The sequence below is a fragment of the Anolis carolinensis genome, chromosome 5 (genome assembly GCF_035594765.1).
Source record: "Anolis carolinensis isolate JA03-04 chromosome 5, rAnoCar3.1.pri, whole genome shotgun sequence".
In the NCBI taxonomy this organism is placed as follows: domain Eukaryota; kingdom Metazoa; phylum Chordata; class Lepidosauria; order Squamata; family Dactyloidae; genus Anolis; species Anolis carolinensis.
Window position 1 is genome coordinate 198,356,717 of NC_085845.1, and position 22,963 is coordinate 198,379,679.

Genomic DNA, 22,963 nt, shown 5'->3' on the forward strand with positions numbered 1-22,963 from the left:
AATACACAGCTATAGGCTATGTCCTAGGAAACTTCGAGGTCCAAACACATTGGGAGGCTTCACTGGCAAATCACGTCTTTCTTCAGCACTCAGTAATAAAGATGAAAGCCCTTCTAGAACAGTGGTCCTCAACCTATGGGTTCCCAGGTGTTTTGGCCTACAACTTCCAGAAATCCCAGCCAGTCTACAGTTGTTAGGATTTATGAGATTTGAAGGCCAAAATATCTGAGGACCCACAGGTTGAGAACCACTGTTCTAGAAGAACATGAATCATGGGGAGCATGTGAAATGATGGAGGACCTGAAGATTCTTAGAAGTCATATCTATAAGGCTCACATGAATACCTCATACTAGGCTGGGTAAAGGTCAGTTAACCATATGTAGGCAAAATGGATTTACCTATAAGTTGACTTACCACTCAACTGTTAATTGAATGGGTCTAGTTGAGTTGGGAGTAACCAAAGAGATTCCAGCTACACAGTTAAGTATTCTTGGATATTGTATTACTGCTGGTAGTGATCAGTGATTTCAAGACACCGTCTTTTCACTCAGAATGCTAATATAAACCATCATGGACTAATGTGTGAATCAAAACTCAGATATCTATTTGCTTTCATGTCTTTTGTTTATTCCAGCACTTCTCCCACTACTGTTCTCAGTTTTTTTGGAATGCATATCTAAATGTGTATTTTGAAAGAGCTTATATTGAGAATGGTTGCTGAAAGGGAAAAATATGTACCAAAATACATATTTAAATGTGAAATTTCACACATTTTTGAAAACCGCAGAGGAAATGCCTGAATCCACCAAGTGCAAGAGAATCTAACAAATTCAGTGAAAACAAACAAAATGAACATGGCTGAATATTCAAATAAATAACCTCATCAGTCTGTTTTGCCCTATTAACATGTAAAGGAACCAGCACTCAACACAAACTGGGAAACAGAAACTCCCAGTTTAAGCTTTTATGGATTATAGTCCAGAAAAGTTTATGCTAGATATTGCTTTTTCCCAGTTAGCCTTTAGTCAGTTAACACAGCAGGTTAAACCGCTAGTTATGGAAGATTGTAATGTTAACTGTTAGTTCAAACCCAGGTTGGGGTGAGCTCCCGTCATCTGCCCAGCTTCTGCTTACCTAGCAGTTTGAAAACAACATGTGTAGATAAATAGGTACCCCCTCTTCTTTCAAAATAATGTTTTTAAAAGAAAAGGCTTCCCTTTCTGCTCTGCGGGGTGGTGCTCATCTCTGGCTCTGAGGAATGGTGGTCATCTCCATTTCTAAGCCAAAGAGCCTGTGTTGTCTGTAGACACCTCCTAGGTCATGTGGTTGGCATGACTGCATGGAGAGCCATTTACCTACCCGCCAAGGTGGTACCTATTGATTTACTCACATTAGCATGTTTTCAAACTGCTAGGTTGCCAGAAGCTAGGGCTAACAATGGGAGCTCACCCCATTTCGTGGGTTCAAACCACCAACCTTCCAGTCAGCAAGTTTAGCAGCTCAGCTGACTCAGCTATGGGGGGCGCCTGTGGGAGGCAAAGGATGAAGCACATAAGGAAAATCTTGAACCAGGACAAGTCTGGCAGCAGCTTCACCATGTCAGATTGTGACTTTGGAGAAGACGATGGGAATATATCTCAGGATCCATTGCAATCTGGCAAAGGAAACAAAGGGGAAATCTCCCAAAGGTGTCAGTGAAGATTCTCCAAGAGTGGTATCCCTTTGAGCAAGAAAAGCTCAGTCTTTCTGGACAGGCTGTCTGTTCTCCAAATATGTCATTGGTTCATCAATACCAGGCACAGGCTTCTACCTGATACACTGCTTAAGGGTGGCAAGGACCCAAAGCAGTTCACTATCTCAACCTGAGGCACTGAAGCTGGTGACATAAAGCTAACCCTCAGAGCTGCTACAGTGTCTGGACTCTTGATGGTGCTCTTCATGTCAATGTGTCCTCCAATGATCTGCCATGCTGGGCGCCCTGTGACAGGTAACTTGAACTCAATTGCAAGTAAGCAGGAACATCGGCCCACCTTCCATCAGGTTGAGTTGGAATCTCAGCCCAAACACTCTCTTCTGAGTGCAACAGGCAACATTTTGGCTCTTCTGACCAGGGCAGGTGCTGCCAGTTCCACAAGTGAGCTCTTTAACACACCACCTCCAACACCGCCTGAGCTCTTTGGAGAGGACTTCAGTAGCTTTCAGTTGCTGCAAAGGGCTACGGAGCTTGACTCACAGAGGCTGAATGGGCAACTACCTTCGTCATTGCAAAGAGAAGGTTCCACTCTTGCTCTTTCTGGAAAAGCCGATTAGCTTTGTTTCTTCTTGGAGCCTTGTGTTTCCTCTTGGAGGCTTTCATTTTCCTTCTTGCATTCCAGGATTTGTGCAATTGAAATAAGAACTACTTTGGTAGGGAGGTAAAAGGTGCCCTGAAAAACATGCTGGCAAAATCTGACCAGGAAGGTGTCTCTGGATGACAGGCTCTTTGGCATGGAAAATGAAACAACAACACCTACCCATGGCTGAGTTGAGCATAGTTGGATGCCAGAGATGAAAAGAGGGAAGCCTTGCCTCTGTTATGTACTGTCTGTCTTTGTGAATTCTATAACAGCATTGAATGTTTGCCATATATGTGCCTGTACTCCGCTCTGAGTCCCTTTGGGGAGATAGAATGGAATGTAAATAAAGCAGATGATGATGATGATGATGATGATGACTGATGATTATATTAGTCTGAAATTTAAAGGAGCTACCCAAGATACTGAATCCTAAATAAATTCAGCTTCTTTGAAGTTTGGACTGGAAGCCAAGTAAAGGCTGCCATCACACAGTATAGATTGTAGATGCATTTCCCTTTTGGCAGCAGAGTAAGAAATCTACTCTGGGTTTTAGTCTGATCTTAAAAAAATTATAATCAAGATGCTCAACCTATTTTTGACCTATTTCAGCTCCTTGTAAGTTCAGACTCAAAGCCCATACAGATGCACCATTGCACTGCTGTGGAAGTTACTATCTACTGCCATACAAGGCTTATCCCTTGGTCTCAGCTCAGGGGAGATGTGAAGTTTTTTGTTATGCTTGGAAACACAAGGAGCGAACCTCGGCAGAAGCCCTGGGGAAGAACAAGAGGGAGAGAAAATTAAGACAGAACCTTTCTCTGAAAGCAAAGGAAGAGAATTAGCAGAAGGCTTGAAAGGAGTTACTATAGCGACCAGTCTCACCTCTTCTGGCTCTGACTGCCGGGTGTGAAAAGCAGAATGACAAAGTATTCTTGAGATGAGGGGTGATGGGAGGAGAAGGAAGAGGAGATGGTATCAGAAAACTCACAAAGCATAGATGTTGCTTTTGCCCAATTTCCATTCTCTACTTTGCAGGGGGTATGGGTCCATCTGAAAGGGAAAGGGAGGAAAACATAGGTGTGCATAAGTTGCCAACAGGATTCCAGCCAATGTTAATAATAATAATAATAATAACTGTGCAAGGAAACCGACGAAACCATGGATCATATCCTCAGCTGCTGTAAGAAAATTGCACAGACAGACTACAAATAGAGGCACAACTATGTGGTCCAAATGATTCATTGGAACTTATGCCTCAGGTACCACCTCCCGACAGCAAAGGACTGGTGGGATCACAAACCTGCAAAAGTATTGGAAAATGAGCACGCAAAAATACTGTGGGACTTCCGAATCCAGACTGAAAAAGTTCTGGAACACAACACACCAGACATCACAGTTGTGGAAAAGAAAAAGGTTTGGATCATTGATGTCGCCATCCCAGGTGACAGTCGCATTGACGAAAAACAACAGGAAAAACTCAGCCGCTATCAGGACCTCAAGATTGAATTTCAAAGACTCTGGCAGAAACCAGTACAGGTGGTCCCGGTGGTGATGGGCACATTGAGTGCCATGCCAAAAGATCTCATTTAGCTGTCAGAACACTTCTGGAAGGTCATTCCACAGCCATGGCGTGGCCAATGCAAAGGTCCTCTGGGTGATGGTCGCCAGTTGGGTCTGGCTGGTTGGAGTAACTGGTTCCCAGAGGACCTCAGTGTTTGGGATAGATTATATGGCCGAAGATGATCCTGTCTGTAGCCTGGAACCAAACCATGTAGGTCTATGATGGTCAAAACTAATACTTTGCCAACTCATTTCATCTGGGGCTAAAAAGAGCTTTATGGTCATTTAAAGGCCCCCAGTGGTAAGATGGATTAAATCCTTGTGCCAACAGGACTGCTGACCGAAAGGTTGGCAGTTTGAATCCAGGGAGCAGGGTGAGCTCCCATCTGTCAGCTCTAGCTTCCCATGCGGGGACATGAGAGAAGCCTTCCACTGGATGGTAACACATTAAACATCCGGGCATTCCTGGGCAACATTCTTGCAGACAGCCAATTCTCTCACACCAGAAGTAACTTGCAGTTTCTCAAGTCGCTCCTGACACAAAAAATTTTTAATGTGATTTTCAGTCTAACTGATAGGCTATGGCTCCTGCTTCTACACTGCCATATATCCCAGAATCTGATCCCAGATTATCTGCTTTAAACTGGATTACACGAGTCTCCACTGCCAGATAATCTAGGATCGGCAGTGTGGAGGGGACCTATATTTTAACTTTCGTACTCGAGCCCTCTCCTGTAAATAAAATCACAACTCTAATAATGAAGTAAATTACTTTGTAGGGCCTTTGGAATAGGTTAACTTGCTAATTGTCCCCTCCCAAAATAACTTTCCATGTTCTAAGCAAAATGAAATGTGAAGACTGAATCTGTTGTCCCAGTCAATCAGAGAACACAGTATGAAAAAGAGATATTGCCATAATGTTACATGTTATTATCAAGTCATATCACTCGGACCAAAAGAAGTAAGTTGAAACTTAGATCAAGCCAGACCAATGCAAAGCTATACAATTTCTTCAAGAGCACAAAGGATAGAAATATCTCCTCCTGCTCCAATATTTCCAAAAATAATCCAAATAAAAATTGGGAGCAGTTTTGGGTAGAAATTGGGTCGTTCTTAATAATTAACTAGATTTTAAAATAGATTCTTTGTAATGGCAAGTGTTTCTTCTCATTTAATAGAGCTGGAGAAGGCCACAGGTCCTACGCCATTCTCCCTTGCAGGAGAACAAAATGAAAAGAAATAAAAGGTACGAAATTGATTTGTTTTCTTCTTATTACTGCATGATCTCCTTCTCCTTCTGAGGAGACGAGACTCCAACTGCATGACATGATGGCTCATGAAATGAGAAAAATACAATCAATTAACACTTGTTTAATGTGCCAAGGTGCAGGCGGATATGTCCATTGGCTGCACTCAAATGTCATTTGACTTGGAGCACATGTGGCATTGTGGAAGCCGCCCTGATGGTATTATTGAAATCTCTTGGGTGGAGGGGAGAGCATAATGGACTTTTCTCGGCACTGACATCACTTGTTTATTTAACAGGAGGCACAGGAACATAGGCTCCCTCATTGAATAGAAGAAAAGAACAGGAAAGCAGAGGAAGAACTTGAAGACTCCAACTTTCTTTATTAGAGAGGAGTGAGTGGGTTGAAGTTATGGTTCATGAGACCTCTTGCAATGCTATGATTCTGTAATTTGTCTACTTTATTATTATTACTAGCTTGAGTATCCAGCGTTGCCCGGGTTATTTGAAAAAGTCAATATTTTAATAAAAAATGCATAAGGTTGTGGATTAACTATAACTGACATCATGCCAGGTCAACACCGAGAAACTCCATCAATACTTAAAGTTTGTTATGATGAGCAAGTTTGATCTAGATGCAGAGCCGGCCCTAGGTAACTTTCAAGTGTAAGCGAACAGAATTTTACCCCCCCAAACCAATCACTGAATAATAAAAGCATTGGATAAGCGAAAATGTTGGATAATAAGGAGGGATTAAGGGAAAGCCTATTAAACATCAAATTACATTAAGATTTTACAAACTAAGCACCAAAACGTCATGTTTTACAACAAATCAACAGAAAAAGCAGTCTCGACTGCGCCCCTATATGTTTTGCGCCACAGGCGACTGCCTAATTCACCTAACTGTTGGACTGCCTCTGTCTAGATGCATCATTGGTGGGGTGCAGTGTGCTCTCTGGCTGTAGGGTAAACTACAACTCCCACTATGGTGAGTCCTCCAGTAGGTTGAGTTAGTCATGGGAGTTCTGTGTGCAATGTTTGGACCAAGTCCATAATGGTGGAGGTCACAGTTTTCCTGGTTGTGGGTAAACTACAGCTCCCAGAAAGGAAGGTATGTTCCCCCAAACCCCTCCAGTAATCAAATTTCAACATATCAGGAATGTGTGCCAAGTTTGGTCCAGATTCATTGGTGTTTGGGTTTACCGTGCTCTCTGGATGTAGGTGAACTACAACTCCTCCAAATCAATGTGAATTTTCCCCAAAGAACTCCAGTATTTTTTTTCTGATCATGGGGGCTCTGTGTGCCAAGCTCGTTCCAGGTCCATCACTTTGAACTCCAAGTGCTCATTGATTGCAAATGAACTATAAATCCCAGTACCTACAACTCCAAAATGTCCAGGCCATTTCCCCAAAAACCCCACCAGCATTCAAATTTGGGCATATGGGGTATGCATGCCAAGTTTGGTCCTGATCTATCATTGTTTGGGTTCATAGTGCACTCTGGATGTAGGTGAACTACAACTCCTATAAATTTCCCCAAAGACCTCCAGTATGTTTTGTTGGTCATGTGGGCTCTGTATGCTAAGTTAGTTCCGGGTCCATTGTTGGTGGAATTCAGAATGCTCTTAGATTGCAGGTGAATTATACATCCCAGTACCTACAAATCTTATAAATCATGGTGAATTTTCCCCAAAACTCTCTAGTATGTTCAGTTGCTGATCGATTCCTCTGTTTGCTGTGTGCCATAGAAAAGAATAGGAAAGGGTTAAGGGAGAGGCAGTGGGTGGGGTCATGCAAATTTCCTGATTGATTCCTCTGTATGCCATAGAAAAGAATAGGAAAGGGTTAAGGGAGAGGCAGTGGGCAGGGTCATGCAAATTCCACACCAATGGAAAGAGTCAGAAACACTGGGAAGTCTGTGGTGGAGGAAACACATAAAATCTAGGATGATTTGTCCCCATATGACTTGGGTAGTGGGCAGTATGGTGTTTGTGGAGGACATTGTCAGGGCTCTTGGACATGTTTACGTCACCCTTTATAACCCACAATGTCATTGGAGGGAAGGTCCTTGATGTCTCCTGAGTAGTGGGAGCTATCACTGTTTGTGGAAGTGGACACCCCAACCACATACACACATGCATATTTTCACTTTTGTTATGTGCATAGATTTGTTTGTACATGGTCATCTTATCCATGACAGCTAGAGACCAATACCTCAGTTTTAAAAATAATTTATTTTATATTATTATACATTAAAAAGACAACAACAACAACAACAACAACAACAACAAAAGTACTACACATACACTCCAAATCAAAAAGTCTCACCATGACCCACCCCACAATCTTCTCACAAAAGCCACGTATTACTTGAATCCCCAGTCGCAAATGATATGTAGATCCTTATGGCACGGAAGGAGTTCTTCAAACAGAAGACAAATCCCAGATCCTTCTTGTTCAATAATAATAGTTTCCAAGATGTTCAATATGTAAAAATGTCTGTGACTGATAAGGGGAAATGCAGCTTTGTTACAGACGTATTATCATCCCTTGTTTTACTTCGACTTGCACATTTTATTTGTACTTGGTTTCTTCAGGCTACGTGCCTAAATCTGTATCCATGTACCACGGTTTATCAAAGGATTACATTTAAAAGGATATGGAAATGATGTTTAACATGCTGGCTGGAGCAAAGTTTTTAATAGCTGAAGGTGGCTGATGACAGGAAATATCAAACGCGGAAACACGAAAGGTTAAATGCTTATTTACTTAAATCAGTGATGAAAATCATGCAGAGCTCTTAGACAATAACTCCCAGCAGCCCCAGTTAGCATAGGCAATAGTGAGGAAAGCTGGCAGTTGTAGCCCAATGCTGTTTGGAGAGCCAAATAATTTCTATATCATTTTAAATTTGCTTTTGCTAATTCAGGAACGGTTGAATTAGGGAAGGCTTAAATAGGAGATGATGATGATGATGATGATGATAATAATAATAATAATAATGATGATGATATAATAATAATTCTTTCCTCCCCTTCCTGTGGATCAAGTCTGTGAAGAACAACAAACAATAAAACACATAAAACTATTTGAAAGAGCATATAAAACGAATTGACTGAATCAATATATACAGTACATTAAAAAGCTCACATTTTTTTTCCTTTGGAAACTTATGCTACAAATGCCTTCTTTAAAGTGTTACAAGGTCCCTTTGAAAACTGATGCTCCAGACTAACACAGCTATATCTTTGACTTGTGCTTTGAAAAACATAATTTAAACATAGAGTCTCGCTTATCGGACCTTCGCTTATCCAGTGTTCTGTATTATCCAACACAGTCTGCCTTTTAGTAGTCAATGTTTTTGTAATCAATGTATTCAATACATTGCAATGTTTTGGTGCTATATTTGTAAATACAGTAATTACTACATAATGTTACTTTGTATTGAACTGCTTTTTCTCTCGATTTGTTGTAAAACATGATGTTTTGGTGCTTAACTTGTAAAATCATAACATATTTTGATGTTTAATAGGCTTTTCCTTAATCCCTCCTTATTATCCAACAGTTCAAGAATATTGGCAAGATGGATGGGTGACTGAAATGATTAAAAGCTAAAGACCTTGTAGAACTACAACTCCTTACATTCCATAGAATTGATCCAAGGGATTTAAAAGTGCTGTCAAACTGCATCAAATCAAGAGTTTAGATGCACTCTTCAGTGCTCAGTTCATGGGGCAGATTTAGTCCATCCACTTATCACTGTCTCCCAGGATCTTCATTATTTTCTCGTTGCACAATGAGACAATAAGCAGGCACAACAGCCCATATACAACCCGTAACACCATGTCTGTACTCAGTAAAACATAGTGGAATGCAACTATTGTTATAATATACTTTACTAGCTGTGCCCGGCCACGCGTTGCTGTGGTGAAGTATGGTGGAATGGGAAATAAAGTATTGAGGAATTTGTGGTAGTTAAGGTAAAGGGTGAAGGTGTGGAGTCCAGATAATCCATTTAAAGCAGATAATATAAGATTATAAATGGGTTATATAGCTGTGTGGAAGGGCCTTGAGTCTACACTGCCATCTAATCCAGTTAAAATCTGATAATTTGTATTTTATAGGCAGTGTGGAAGAGGCCTAAGTGAGGCCTAACTCTGCCTGTCCCCTGGGTGAGTGGGTTGCTAGGAGACCAAGTGGGCGGAGCTTGGCCTTCTAACTGGCAGCAATTGGATAAAAACAATTATTCCTCTCCCTCTAATTAGGACTTTATTTTTCTTTTCTTTTTGTTGTATCAACCTAGAGGCATGGATGATGGGTTGTGTTGTCAATTTTTGAGGTTGTGGGGTGTTTAGTTTTGTTGTTTTGGCGGTTGCCAGGATTCCATCACTCTTTTATAGATATAGATTTATAGTCCGCTCTATCTCCTTGAGGGGGCTCAGAGCAGATTACAGGTACATATATGGCAAACATTCAATGCCATTATACAATTGACAAGACAGACAGTACATAAACAGAGGCAAGGCTTCCCTCTTTTATCATTTCCGGCATCTGGAGGCTGTGCTTGACTCGTCCACGGGAAGGTACTGTTTTTCCATTCTTCCAAGTTGAGGAACTTGTCATCCATGGACACTCTCCTGATCAAATCACCACCATGTTGTTTCAGGGATGCCTTTTACCTCCCTGGCAATGTGGTACTTATTTATCTACTCACATTGCTGTTCTCGAACCACTAGGTAGGCAGAAGCTAGGCTGACCCGACCTGTGGCTTGAATTGCCAACCTTCTAGTCGGCAAAATATTTTGTAGCTGATGGTTTGGACCGCTGAGTTAGCCACAGCTTCATATATTTCATGTATAACTACATAAATGTAGACAAGGCATGGGCAAACTTCAGCCCTCCATGTGTGTTGGACTTTGACTCCACAATTCCTAACAGCCTACCAGCTGTTAGAAATTGTGTGAGTTGAAGTCCAAAACACCTGGAGGGCCAAATTTGTCCATGCCTCATGTAGATCCACACTATTAAAGTATGATGTAGGATATGTGCCTTTGCATGTGTTAAAGTTATTGTGTGCATTTGTGGGTGTGTAAGAGAGAGAGAAAGAAAGAGAAAGAATGACAGAGATGTGTGTGGGAGAAGGCTCCCTTCCTTCAAGTAATGAATGGATGAAGATGTGAAAATGTATTGGATTTGTCACGTTGGTTACATTATCCCCTGGGGCTCCAAATGAAGAATTCGACCACAGTGATCGCATTTGACATTCGATGTTTCAATTTCCCCCAGAAAGCCGTCTGTGCATAGGATTCGCACACTGGATTCGACAATATTAATAATAAATAACCCATCCTCACCCCCTCCCCTCTCCACCTCTCGCCATTCTCTTTTTTTCCCTTCAAGCATTTTAAAAACGGAGCGACATGTTATTAAGATTTGTTTTACATTTTTATTATTTTGCACGGAAGAAAGGCAAGGCTGCATTTGCATAATTCATTTTTTTAAAAATACAAGAGTCCTTTTATGCCTTGCTTACTGCTGCAACATAATATTTTCTCTCTTTAATATATATCTGTGTGGTGCTTGCGTCTGTGTGTTTATGGAGCAGTAAAGCAAAAACTTTAAAAGGATATACCAGGGGAAAATAATTCATTAGCTTCCTGCAGGTGTGTTTACTTTATTAATCCTCCATTCTGTGCATTTTGGGGTAATCATGCTTGGGTTTGTGAATTTGTTTCAAAAAGGTATGATTAAAGAGACCAAAGTATTGGGTTGCTGTGAGTTTTCTAGGCTGTATGGCCATGTTCCATAAGCATTTTCTCCTGATGTTTTTCCCACATCTATGGCAGGCATTCTCAGAGGTTGTGAGGTATATTGGAAACTAGGCAAGTGGGGTTTATATATCTTTGGAAGGTCCAGGGTGAGAGAAAGAATTCTTGTCTGTTAGAGGCAAATGTGAATATTGCAATGTTGCATGTCCATACAGCCCGGAAAACTCACAACAACTCAGTGATTCCGGCCATGAAAACCTTCGACAACATATAGACCAAAGTGATGTCTTGTATAGCATGCATCGAAATGAGCTTGAATGAGGACATAGCATATAAATCTAAGGAAGTTGCTTAAACTGAGTAATTGTGGAATTTTGGGTTTGGGTATTATGATTTGTAACCTTTGGCTCATCTACTTGAGCCACTGGGGGTTCATCTTCACTGTGTAATTAATGTAGCTTAATCTCACTTGAACTGCGATAGGTTTTGTGGTCCCAACTCTATGAGTCTGTGTTTCTATTCTTCTAGGTTTCCAAGCTTCCATATACAAACAAGTGCCCCTTTTTGCCACTGTGCAATGGATATATTGATTTCCTGAAGTAAGGGGAATTTCACAAGACTATTTCATGGGCCCAGATACTATTGTTAGGGGCCGTGGTAGTGCAGCGGGTTAAACCACTAGCTGCAGGAAATCAGCTGACCAGAGGGTTGGCAGTTCGAAGCCGCGAGTTGGGGTGAGCTCTTGCTGTCAGCCCTAGCTTCTGCCAACCTAGCAGTTAGAAAACATGCAAAGTGAGTAGATAAATAGGTACTGCTCGGTGGGAAGGTAAAAGATATGAAGACATGCCGAAACATGATCAGAGATATTTACGGACAACAGGCTCCTCGGCATGGATAAAATGGAGTTGAGCATCAACTCTGGATGCCGGAGATGAAAAGGGGAAGGCCTTTACCTTTGTGTATTGCATGTCATTGTTCACAGTGTAAAAGGCATTGAATATTTGCCGTATATGTGTATACTGCAATCCGCTCTAAGGGAGATAAAGCGGAATATAAATAAAAATGTGTTGTTGTTGTTATTCCTGATTAGAACAGAAGCAATGAATTTCATGGATTTACTTGTGATTCATCTTTCAGCCATTGATGCTCCATAGACTAGGACGTGAACCAATGGGCTCAAATCAAAAGAAAAGAGCTTCCACCTAAATATTAAAAAAAATAATGTCCTCGTGGTGAGAGTTTTTCAACAGTCAAATATGCTGTCTCGGAGTGTGGTGGAGTCTCCTTTTCTGGAGGTGTTTAAACAGAGATTGATGCCCATCTGTCAGGAGTGCTTGGATTGTGCAATCCTGCATGACAGAAAGGGGCTGTCCATTGGAGTCCTTTCAAGTCCAAGAGTCTAGGATTCAATCATTCTACAATGGTAGCTTTGAGTCTCCTTCAGGAGAGATAAAGAGGGGAATAATAATAATAATAATAATAATAATAATCCCCCCCGCAGGTGCCACCTTGACGTGGTGGGGGGGCTTAGCTGCTCCAATGATGACTGAGGGCTGTGCTGGCGGTAGTGTAACTACCGGTAGGTCCAACCAAGCCAGAGAGGCCTCAGCTGAGGAGCAGAACTAAGAGCACCTAACCCATTAGCATTATGGAGAAACAAACCCAAACGAAGTCTATACTGGCTCGGTCGTCGCCCAGGATAAAAAGGACCGCGGTGGATGCTGCTGATTCTGGACATCCATTGACAAGTGGGCTACGGAATCATCAAACCCCAAATGAACAGTCACAGAAGCGGCAGAAATACACAATGCCAGAAAACCGCACAATTATGAAATGCTACTACAAATCTGAACCTCAAAGGCATGGCTACCAAAAAAGGATGCATCAACTGTGGAAACAAGAGTATCCTGACTCACAGATAACAGAACCCCGACTGGCTGACCAACGAAGATTCATAATCAGAAACAAAGTGTTCAGTGAAGTTGAACTTGAAGAAATCCAGAAAATTTGCAAAGTAAATTACCATCAGACCACAGCACAGACAGCAGCAGAGACTCCAGCAACACTTGGAATGGTGGAACAGATTGAACCAGAAGAAAGTGTGGCGCTTTTGCAAGAATTTGAAGAACCAGCACTTGAAACATCTGCTGAACCACCAGGAACCTTGACAGCAAGACAACAAGAGCTCAAGGATAAGATCATGGCTCATGCTGCAGCAAATGCAATAAGAAAGCGGCTCCCAACTCTAAAAACAGTGCCCAAGAGAAACCTGGCGCCTCTCATGAAAGATGTGAATACAGTACTCTCCACTGTCCAGATAACATCAATTGAACAAACAAACCAGTATGCCTACAGTGCAGCAATGATAGTAACAGAAGAGCTTGGGCTCCTACAACCAAGGCAGCCCCAAAGAAAATCGACTGGAAAACCAAAGTGGAAGGTCAGGCTAGAGTTGAAAATCAAAAAGCTTAGATCAGATGCAAGTAACCTGAAAAATATGAAAGAGAAGAAACTGAAGAATGACAAAATCAAGCAATATCTGATCCGAAAGTACTGGCTGAACACCAGAAAAATTGAAGAAGCTTTGGAAATTGTGAAAGAACAAATTACAGCAACAGCCAGAAAAATTGAAAGGTATGAAGCCAGAATCATCCAGTACAGACAAAATCAACTGTTTCAATCAGACCAAAGACGGTTCTATCAGAGCCTGAACCAAAAAACAGACACAGTAACCATAAAGCCAGAGAAAACTGCAACAACGAAGTTCTGGAAAGAGCTTTGGGAAAACAATAAGAACTACAACAAAAACGCTGGGTGGATAAAGGAGTTTGAAGGAAAATTCTCACAGAACAAAATGGAACTGATGGAAATAACAACTGAAATGATCAGCAAACGAGTGCAAAAAGTCAAGAACTGGACATCACCTGGTAGTGATCAACTTCATGGATTTTGGCTCAAACATCTGATTAGTTTACATGGAAAAATGGCCCAACAATTCAATGAGATGCTGCAGAAAGGAAGTATCAGTGAATGACTAACAACTGGAAGAACTTACCTGATACAAAAGGATCCAGCAAAAGGAGCAGCACCAGGAAACTACAGGCCAATAACGTGTCTGCCCACTATGTTTAAACTACTGACTGGCATCATAGCTGACAGAATTCAAGACTATCTTGAAGAAAAAAAACATCTTGCCAGATGAACAGAAAGGCAACAAACGGAAAAGCAGGGGCACAAAAGACCAGTTATTGATTGACAAAATGATTCTGGAGAACTGTAAGAGCCGAAAAGCTAATCTTCACATGACGTGGATTGACTACAAAAAGGCCTTTGACTCACTCCCACACAGCTGGATCATCAAGTGCCTGGACGCCATCGGGATTAGTAAAAACGTTGGCACCTTCATTGAAAACATGATGGAGCACTGGAAAACTGAACTGTTTGTTGGAAATGAAAGTTATGGACTTGTCAACATCAGGAGAGGAATTTTCCAGGGAGACTCATTGTCCCCTCTGCTTTTCATTATTGCCATGATCCCTCTGTCAACAATCTTACAAAAAACAAATCTCGGCTACCAAACATCTAAGAATTCTCACAAAATTTCACATTTGATGTACATGGATGACCTGAAGCTATATGGGAAAACGGAAACTGAAATCCAGTCTCTGACTAACACTGTCCGAATTTTTAGCACTGATATCAACATGGAGTTTGGTTTGGACAAATGTTCGACAGTGGCATTGAAGAAGGGAAAAATCATTGAAAGTGAGGGCATCAATATGCCCAATGGCCAAACAATAAGGTGTCACCAGCCAGAGGCCTATAAATATCTGGGCATATTACAGCTGGACAAGATCAAGCATGAACATGTGAAGACTGTGGTCAGTAAAGAATACACACAAAGGATCAGAAAAATTCTCAAAAGCAAGCTCAATGGAGGCAACACCATCAAGGCCATAAACACCTGGGCCATACCTGTCATAAGATATACTGCTGGCATTATAAACTGGACACAGATGGAACTGGACAATTTGGACAGAAAAACAAGAAAACTTCTGACCATTCATCATTCACTGCACCCTCGCAGTGATGTTGACCGGCTGTATCTGCCTAGAAGATCAGGGGGCAGAGGACTCTTGCAAGTAAAACAAGCAGTCAAAGAAGAAGAACATGCCCTGGCAGAATATGTAAAACAAAGTGAAGAACCTGCTTTGATTGAAGTCAAAAATCAGAAACTCCTCAAAGCACAGCAGACAAAAAACCAGTACAAGAAAACTGCACTACAAACTAGAGCTGACAGCTGGCACAACAAAACACTGCATGGAAAGTTCCTTGACAAAATTGAAGGAAAAGCTGATAAAGAGAAGACCTGGCTCTGGCTCACGAATGGGACCCCGAAGAAGGAGACAGAAGGCCTGATCCTTGCAGCCCAGGAGCAAGCCATCAGAACAAATGCAATCAAGGCCAAGATCGAAAAATCAGCTGATGACCCAAAGTGCAGACTGTGCAAGGAAACCGATGAAACCATTGATCATATCCTCAGCTGCTGTAAGAAAATTGCACAGACAGACTACAAACAGAGGCACAACTATGTGGCCCAAATGATTCATTGGAACCTATGCCTCAAGTATCACCTCCCTGCAGTTAAGAACTGGTGGGATCACAAACCTGCAAAGGTTGTGGAAAATGAACACGCAAAGATACTGTGGGACTTCCGAATCCAGACTGACAAAGTTCTGGAACACAACACACCAGACATCACAGTTGTGGAAAAGAACAAAGTTTGGATCATGGATGTCGCCATCCCAGGTGACAGTCGCATTGAAGAAAAACAACAGGAAAAACTCAGCCGCTATCAGGACCTCAAGATTGAACTTCAAAGACTCTGGCAGAAACCAGTGCAGGTGGTCCCAGTGGTGATGGGCACACTGGGTGCCGTGCCAAAAGATCTCAGCCGGCATTTGGAAACAATAGACATTGACAAAATTACGATCTGCCAACTGCAAAAGGCCACCTTACTAGGATCTGCACGCATCATCCGAAAATACATCACACAGTCCTAGACACTTGGGAAGTGTTCGACTTGTGATTTTGTGAAACGAAATCCAGCATATCTATCTTGTTTGCTGTGTCATACAACGTCGTTGTGTCAATAATAATAATAATAGCTGGCATCTTCCACAGCATTGGACCAGTGTCTTTGCTTCAGGTTTCAGTTGAATGTTCAATGAACTAATGAAGGCGATTAAACTTGTTGTTTTGGCTTATGCCAATACTATCCTAGCTTATTCTTGACAAGATGCCTTCATAAGAAGGTTGATGTTTCTTGTCTCTGGGGCTGAGAGAGTGCAAACTGACCAAGGTCACTCGGTGGGTTTTCAGGATTTAGCAGAAATTTCAATTGTAGTCTCGAAGAGACTTAGGGTGCATCTATACAGTAGAATTAATGCAGTTTGACTCCACTTTAATGGCTTTGGCTCAAGGCTATGGAATCAGTGGAGCTGTAGTTTTGCAAGGTCTTTCAAGTACAACTCCCAGGATTCTATAGCAGTTAAAATAGTGTCAAAGTGGGTTAATTCTGCGGTGTAGATAAACTCCTAGCATAAAACTCAAACTACTACATCACACTGCTATGAGATTTATTTTCATGTCCGGAGCAGCTTGAGAAACTGCAAGTCACTTCTGGTGTTCTGGAGAGAATTGATAGTCTGCAATGATGTTCATAGAATCATAGAATAGTAGAGTTGGAAGAGACCTCAAGGGCCATCTAGTCCAACCCCCCGCTAAGAAGCAGGAAATCGCATTCAAAGCACCCCCGACAGATGGCCATCCAGCCTCTGCTTAAAAGCTTCCAAAGAAGGAGCCTCCACCACATTCCGGGGGAGAGAGTTCCACTGCCGAACACCCCTCACAGTGAGGAAGTTCTTCCTGATGTTCAGGTGGAATCTCCTTTCCTGTAGTTTGAAGCCATTGTTCCGTGTCCTAGTCTGCAGGGCAGCAGAAAATAAGCTTGCTCCCTCCTCCCTATGACTTCCCCTCACATATTTGTACATGGCTATCATGTCTCCTCTCAGCCTTCTCTTCTGCAGGCTAAACATGCCCAGCTCTTTAAGCCTCTCCTCATAGGGCTTGTTCTCCAGACCCTTAATCATTTTAGTCGCCCTCCTCTGGACGCTTTCCAGCTTGTCAGCATCTCCCTTCATCTGCGGTGCCCAAAACTGGACACAGTATTCCAGGTGTGGTCTGACCAAGGCAGAATAGAGGGGGAGCATGACTTCCCTGGATCTAGACGTTATTCCCCTATTGATGCAGGCCAAAATCCCATTGGCTTTTTTTGCTGCCGCATCACATTGTAGGCTCATGTTTAACTTGTTGTCCACGAGGACTCCAAGATCTTTTTCGCACACACTGCTGTCAAGCCAGGCGTCCCCCATTCTGTATCTTTGATTTCCATTTTTTCTGCCGAAGTGAAGTATTTTGCATTTGTCCCTGTTGAACTTCATTTTGTTAGTTTCGGCCCATCTCTCTAGTCTGTCAAGATCGTTTTGAATTCTGCTCCTGTCTTCTGGAGTGTTAGCTATCCCTCCGAGTTTGGTGTCATCTGCAAACTTGATGATCGTGCCTTCTAACCCTTCGTCTAAGTCGTTAATAAAGATGTTGAACAGAACCGGGCCCAGGACGGAGCCCTGCGGCACTCCACTTGTCACTTCTTTCCATGATGAAGACGACGCATTGGTGAGCACCCTTTGGGTTCGTTCGCTTAGCCAATTACAGATCCACCTAACCGTAGTTTTGTCTAGCCCACATTTTACTAGTTTGTTTGCCAGAAGGTCGTGGGGGACTTTGTCGAAGGCCTTACTGAAATCTAGATATGCTACATCCACGGCATTCCCTGTATCGACCCAACTCGTAACTCTATCGAAAAAAGAGATCAGATTAGTCTGGCATGACTTGTTTTTGGTAAATCCGTGTTGACTATTAGCAATGACCGCATTTGTTTCTAAGTGTTTGCAGACCACTTCCTTAATGATCTTTTCCAGAATTTTGCCTGGTATTGATGTGAGGCTGACCGGACGGTAATTGTTTGGGTCGTTCTTTTTTCCCTTCTTGAAGATAGGGACCACATTCGCCCTCCTCCAATCTGCTGGGACTTCTCCTGTTCTCCAAGAACTCTCGAAGATGATTGCCAGTGGTTCTGAAATAACTTCCGCTAGTTCCTTCAATACTCTTGGATGTAGCTGATCTGGCCCTGGGGACTTGAATTCGTTTAGAGTGGCCAGGTGTTCCTGGACAACTTGTTTCCCTATTTGGGGTTGGATTTCCCCCAATCCTTCGTCCATTCCATGTTGCTGAGGTTGAAGATGGCTTTCTTTTTGTGAGAAGACCGAGGCAAAGAAGGCATTAAGCAGTTCTGCCTTTTCCCTATCCCCTGTCACCATCACCCCATCTACTCCTTGCAGTGGCCCTATCGCCTCCTTTTTCTTCCTTTTTCTACCAACATAAGCAAAAAAACCTTTTTTGTTGTTTTTTATGTCCCTGGCAAGCCTGAGCTCATTTTGCGCTTTAGCCTTGCGAACCTTTTCCCTACAGGAGTTGGCTATACGTTTGAATTCTTCTTTGGTGATTTCTCCCCTTTTCCACTTCTTGTGCATGTCACTTTTGAGCTTTAGCTCAGTTAGAAGTTCTTTGGACATCCATTCTGGCTTCTTTGCACTTGTCTTATTTTTCTTCTTTGTTGGCACTGTTTGCATTTGCGCCTTGAGTATTTCACTTTTGAAAAACTCCCATCCATGCTTAACTCCCTTGTTTTTTAATATCGGCGTCCATGGAATGCCGCTCAGTAATTCCTTCATTTTTTGGAAGTCAGCTCTCTTAAAGTCCAGAATGCGTGTTTGACTTGTCTTAGTTTCAGCATTCCTTTGTATTGCAAACTGCAGGAGCACATGGTCACTTGCCCCTAAGGATCCAACCACTTCAACTGTATTGATCAGGTCTTCCACATTTGTTAAGATTAGATCAAGAGTTGCTGATCCCCTTGTTGCCTCTTCTACCTTCTGGACCATAAAATTATCTGCAAGGCAAGTGAGGAATTTGTTGGACTTTGTACTCTTGGCTGAGTTTGTTTTCCAGCAGATATCGGGATAATTGAAATCGCCCATGACTACTATATCTCTTCTTTGTGCCTGTTTGGTCAGCTGTTGACAGAAGGCTTCATCAAGTCCTTCATCCTGACTCGGAGGTCTGTAGTAGACACCCACGACAAGATCTTTTTGAGTCCCGGTTCCCTTGATTCTTATCCAGATGCTTTCAAGCTGGTTTCCCGGATTACAGTCTTGCATTTCTTCTGCAACGTAACTGTTTTTGACATATAAAGCTACTCCCCCTCCTCTCCCCTTTGTTCTATTTATGTGAAAGAGGTTATAGCCCTCAATGGTTAAATTCCAGTGATGGGAGTCATCCCACCAGGTTTCAGTGATGCCTATGACATCGTATGTGTGGTGCTGTGCTAGGAGTTGGAGTTCGTCTTGCTTATTTCCCATGCTCTGAGCATTAGTGTAAAGACATGTAAGCCCCTGTGACCTCCCCTCGAACTGTTTATTTGGGATTATTGTGCTCTCTGTACTTGGTCCTTGCTGTGTTTGTGCAGCCCTCCTTTTAGCCTTTCGGCGGTTCCCTGTGGTCGTGGGTAATATAGTGTTCGCCAGGCTGTTGCTGTTGCTGTTGCCCAGGGGACACCCAGATGTTTGATGTTTTCCAATCCTGTGGGAGGCTTCTCACATGTCCTCGCATGGGGAGCTAGAGCTGACAGATGGGAACTCACCCCACTCCCTGGATGTGAACCGTCAACCTTTTGGTCAGCAGTCCTGTTGACTAAAAGGTTTAACCCATTGCACCGCTGGGAGCTATGAGTGTGCTGAGCTCTATCCAAATCATTTTAGCACCGTGGATAGCAGATTCACCTTCCCACTGACCCATCAGTTACTCCTGAGAGCATCCTCATTGTTGTTTTATGGATTAATTCAAATAATTTAAGGGAACAAGTCCCAGTCTTATTGGAGTTAATGAAGGTTTCACCTTCAGTGGGATGTGCAGCATTTGGGAAGGATAGTGGGGAATTTTGTCTGCCTCTCTTGTCCCTTAGAAAACAGCCTGTAATACATGAATCTTCATAACTTGTTCTCCTTTTTCCAAAGCTTCTATGTAAGAAGGAGGCGAGTCAGCGCAGGAACAAATAACAACCCATAAACTGCATCTCAATTGCAAGGGAATGGCTATTATTCTCCTTGAAAACTCCCTCCTCGTGCCTGCCTCTGCCATCTCCTTCAAAATTGTATCAATGTTAATGCGAGCCGGACTCCATCAAAAATGTGGAAATGGGGCAATAACCACTTAACAAAAATTTATTTCGCAATGGTAATATTTTTGAGGCTACAAAAATGATGGCTATCCCGAGATGATGGGGCCGTGAAATGAAGAAGTGGGGAGATCTCTTAAAAGGGATGCAAGGTTTCGGCAGAGGCTGATCACCTGCAAAGGAATTGAACTTTCTCCCCAGTGATATCAGAGCAGCCCCCTCCCTCCTGACATTCAGGAAGAAAGTAAAAACGTGGTTATGTGCCCAAGCTTTTGGACAGCAAAGCTCATGGAATCGTGCACAGACCAATGGAATGACTACAGACTGCACTTTATCATGTTCCCTCACTCTATATGTTTGATATTTTAATTTGACTGTCCCTTCATTCTTTTCCTGCTCCTTCTCCTGCTTGTTCTGATTTTATTCATGGACCTTACTCAGAGTTTTTGTACCAGTCACCCTCTGTAGATGCAGAAATTGATGTTCAGGTTTTAAAGTAATTGTTGTGTTGTCTTGTTTATATTTTTATTGCTATATTGTTTTAAATTATTGATTGTATGTTCCTATATAAGCTGCCACGAATCCCTCTGGGGAGATGGAGGCAGGGTACAAGAATAAAGTTGTTGTTGTTATTATTGTTATTATTATTATTATTATTATTATTATTATTATTATTATTACAGACATGATTTTTGTATGGCATGATTTTAATAATTATTTTTAAATTGTGTTGTCTATTGGTGGGTTTTAATATAAATATTATTATATTATTGATATATAATCCACAAAATCCACAGCAGCATACTGATACTGCAAAGATAATACCTGAAGCAGAGCCATCAATAAAGAAATTATAAAACACTAGCTGTGCCCAGCCACGCATTGCTGTGGCAAAGTGGTGGTGGTATTGGTTAAAAGTTGTCGTGGAATTTTTATTTGACGTTATTTGTATTTTTTTAAATTAATTTTATTGTAACTTATATTTTTTATTTATTATGTTTTATTATTTTGTTGTATTATTTTTAGTTATTTTGTTGTAGTATTTTATTGTATTAATTTTTTAGTGTTTTTAATTCTTTTTATTGTATTATTTGTATTTATTTTATTTTTTATTCTTTTATTAACACTGGGCTGAGTGGGTTGCTAGGAGACCAAGTGGGCGGAGCTTAGCCTTCTAAGTGGCAGCAATTGGATAAAAACAATTATTCCTCTCCCTCTAATTAGGACTTTATTTTTTTTTCTTTTTGTTGTATCAACCTAGAGGCGTGGATGATGGGTTGTGTTGTCAAATTTTGAGGTTGGGGGGCCTGTAGTTTTGTTGTTTTGTGGGTCGCCGTGATGCCATCACTCTTTTATATATATAGATTTGCCGCTTACCAGAAGAAGGGTTACCTAAACTGGGATAAAAACCGGGAACCAGTTGTAAACGGCGTAAACGACTATATTACCAGCTACTCAGGATCTACATCAGCATTGATTCTGTCTCCTTGGCTTTACTATTGATTTTAAACCTATGGAGTCCTGAGGAATCCTTCCAGAACTGCAGAGACTCTGAATCGGTTTGCCTTTAAGCCAATCAAATCCTTTTAGACCGTGAGGTCTCTTCCAACTCTACGATTCTATGATTCTATGATTCTAAGATTCATGACCTCTTGGTCAGAGTGATTTATTGCAGCGGGCTGCTAACCAGCCTGCACGACAGCCCGGCCCCTATACAAAGCATGAATGAATTTTATTTATGACTTGGGTCCCGTCTCAAAAATAACTCTGGTGTACCTAAAATACAGATATGAAGTGATGTTCTTTCTGTCAGCATTCTCCACAACCATACACAGAAATGGAAAACACAATGGTATGGACCATTCCAACTGTAATATTCAACGATATTATCTTGAGGATCTTGTCTAGTTCATAGTTGCACTTCTGAGTCCTTGTTTTCTTCTGATTTCATGACTGTGGTCTCCACTCTAATTAAGGCCTGAAAATAATGGATGGGAAATGCTCAACTATTTCAGTGCCTTCTACTGAGGGAACACACCTTTGGAGATCTAAGTGTGGAAATCTGGGGCTGCCGGCTTTGATCAGACCCTCAGGATTCCCCCGGCATCTTCCTCCGCAGAAGTGATTGCTGTCTTGCATTGCCTCCCTCCCTCCAGATGCCCCCTTCTCTTCTTTACCTGTCTCCACTTTCTGCAGGGAGGAGAAGATGAAAGGCAGCGATTATCTTCCCCCGTCCCATCCGTATATGCTGAGATGGCCTCTATTAATAAAGAAATAACAACAGCACTTAGTGCTGTTTCATCTTCAAACGCATTTTGCTTGCATTAATTATTCCATACACAGCAGAACCCTGAAGCACCGGGAAGTATTAGATCAAATTGCTGCCCAACTTGGATCCTTCAGCCCTTTGCTTTTATCAGCACACAGATTTGTGTTGCAGTCACTTAACGTGTGAGCAAAAGCAGAAAAGAGACCCTGTGGCTTAAGAGAGCATCCTTCAGACATCTCCAATTGAGATATATATGTCCTAGAATGTTTAAAGCAGGCTTGGGCAAACTTGGGCCCTCCAGGTGTTTTGGACTTCAACTCCCACAATTCCTAACAGCCGGTAGGCTGTTAGGAATTGTGGGAGTTGAAGTCCAAAACACCTGGAGGGCTCAAGTTTGCCCAAGCCTGCTTTAAAGTGAGGTCAAGTAG

General features: G+C 42.0%; 1 pseudogene; it reads left to right on the forward strand.

Moving 5' to 3' along the window:
- Positions 1–1,516: 1,516 nt before the first annotated feature.
- LOC134299572 (homeobox protein TGIF2-like) lies at positions 1,517–2,736 on the forward strand (annotated as a pseudogene).
- Positions 2,737–22,963: the final 20,227 nt, after the last annotated feature.